This window comes from Osmerus eperlanus, chromosome 12 (genome assembly GCF_963692335.1).
Source record: "Osmerus eperlanus chromosome 12, fOsmEpe2.1, whole genome shotgun sequence".
In the NCBI taxonomy this organism is placed as follows: domain Eukaryota; kingdom Metazoa; phylum Chordata; class Actinopteri; order Osmeriformes; family Osmeridae; genus Osmerus; species Osmerus eperlanus.
In genome coordinates, this window is record NC_085029.1 from 8,040,407 (window position 1) to 8,042,504 (window position 2,098).

At 42.4% G+C, this 2,098-nt stretch overlaps 1 protein-coding gene across 4 annotated transcripts in view; it reads left to right on the forward strand.

Moving 5' to 3' along the window:
- The first annotated feature begins 1,810 nt into the window (after window positions 1-1,810).
- caskin2 (CASK interacting protein 2) overlaps window positions 1,811-2,098 on the forward strand; it is a 29,361-nt gene continuing 29,073 nt past the window's right edge. For all 4 annotated transcript variants that reach the window (XM_062475550.1, XM_062475553.1, XM_062475554.1 and 1 more), the window contains exon 1: window positions 1,811-2,098. This exon is cut by the window's right edge and continues 38 nt beyond it. The gene's annotated coding sequence lies outside the window, so the exon portion shown is untranslated.

Genomic DNA, 2,098 nt, shown 5'->3' on the forward strand with positions numbered 1-2,098 from the left:
AGGCTATGCAGTCGGAAGCACAGTTAAAGTTTAAAGTAGCTTTATTGTCAATTTCTTCACATGTCAAGACATAAAAAGGAATCGATATGACGTTTCCCACTCTCCCACAGTGAAACATAAAAAGCACAGGCACAACAGATAAGACAAGACATTTCGTAAAGCATAGCGTTACATATTCACATACAGCAGCATAAGCTCATAATAAAGCATAAAGCTTGCTGCGGCGTGTGATATTTGCAATGTACGGCCCGAGAAGGTCTTGCAAATAAATGAGTCCTTGTCGGCTGAATCGATATCGCTCAAACAAGAACTCATCCGTGTGAAATAAAGGATCTTGGCAATCGCGAAGAACTCTATTGGTATGGAAAGCTAATCGAACTAAAATATAGCTCCTTGGTCAACTGGGTCTCTCAAAAAGGGAGCTGCCATGTTATTTTCCGGGGGTGTGGCAAGCTTATCCAGCTACACTTACGTTAGCCTGCTCTGGAGCAGGTTAGTGCTAATTGATATGTTACTACGGTGATTTATCGAAAGTTGCTTCCACGAACCAAAAAGAGGGGCGTTTTTTATCTTAGCCTGAAAATTAGCTCGCTAAACCGCTTAGCGAGCTACGACGAATACCCCCCTGCAGTTTGGAGAAAGAGTTTACCATAGCCCAATACATATAATGACCAATTTTCCGACTTTACTGAGCCGTTTATAACTCAGCCCGTCTGTGCCGAACAGACTCAAGAACATCTCCGTTTCAAACTCCAGCAGTGGGCCTGCCATATTGGTGCTCCACTAAACTACAAGTTCCTAGTCAACTGCTTGTTTTGAGAAATAAAACGCTTTTGTTTGTTTTTGAGTTGACCATTCGAACTAGCCACAGTAAGTTGACAACTAAGAATTAGCTAGCTTCCAGTTGTAGTTGGACTACACTGATGAAAGGAACCCAGATATGTACAATAAAACTATCAGGAAATTAATTTACACTATTCATTAAAACTGATGTAAGTGTACCATCATGGCATTATGTTATGTTTTATTTTCATTATGCAGTTAAAAGAGCTCCGCACCGCCGCCATCAATGTTTTGACATAGCACATCCGAATCCGGTCACATGATGACATTGAAGAATACGCTTTCAACACTGAGAAGTATCGCCGTCTACTGGAACAGAGTTGTAATCCAGTGGATAAAGGCTATAGTACTGTTATACCCTCGGGAGCACTGGACAAAGAAGATCGTGGGCATGTTTGATACGCTGAGGTTGCTGTCAGATTTCTGAGTTTGGCAATGCATCCAAAGCAGTCTCAAGTTGGGACTCTTAGTTAATTTAGATAAAATATACTGCACCCCAAAACGTAGAGCAAGTAGATTACTCTGGGTGTAATCTATGTTCTGAGTACTCATATGTCATGTTATGCCAGGTTGCAATGCGTTGTGTTGTCCTAAGAATTTCAGTGCCCAGTCTGACCTGGTGTTGTTCTGTGCATCTGACAATAAAATACTTGAACTTGAACTGACGTTCTCCGCAACAGGTGTTTTCTCTCGTGGCAGTACCTTTTAACACCGGTAGGTGTCGCAAAACATCGTCATGTCTCAGCAACTATAGTTCTCTTGAGTTGTAGTCTAGTCATCAATATAGCATCTTAAATTAAATGGGCTGAAAAAGATACACCACATTATTCAAACAGGCTTGGTCATTAAGTCTGATATATTTTCGAGCAGTTAAGATAAATAGGTAATAAACTATCCTGCCAGATCCGTGGTTTGGGGCAAATATTTCGACTCTCCTCGTTAATAAGGGAGGAGCCAAACTGTAGAGATGCACACGCTCAGACAGTCTGTGTCTTGCAGGCTTGTTTGGCGTTGTCGGTTCCCCTACGCAAAACTGTCTTTTCCCGGTGCCTGTGGCAACGGGCGCCACACAATGTGTTGGATATACATATGTGCGGATTAAGCGGGATAGCAAGCATGTTGACTTTAAACAACTTTTGAAAAAGTAGTTTTGTTTTCTCCAGAGAGGACCTTGTCCATCCCGGTCCATTCAATCCCATGCCGACAGGCACCTGACTGCGTGGCCAGCTCGCTCTCTACGAATCGGTCCAAGAAT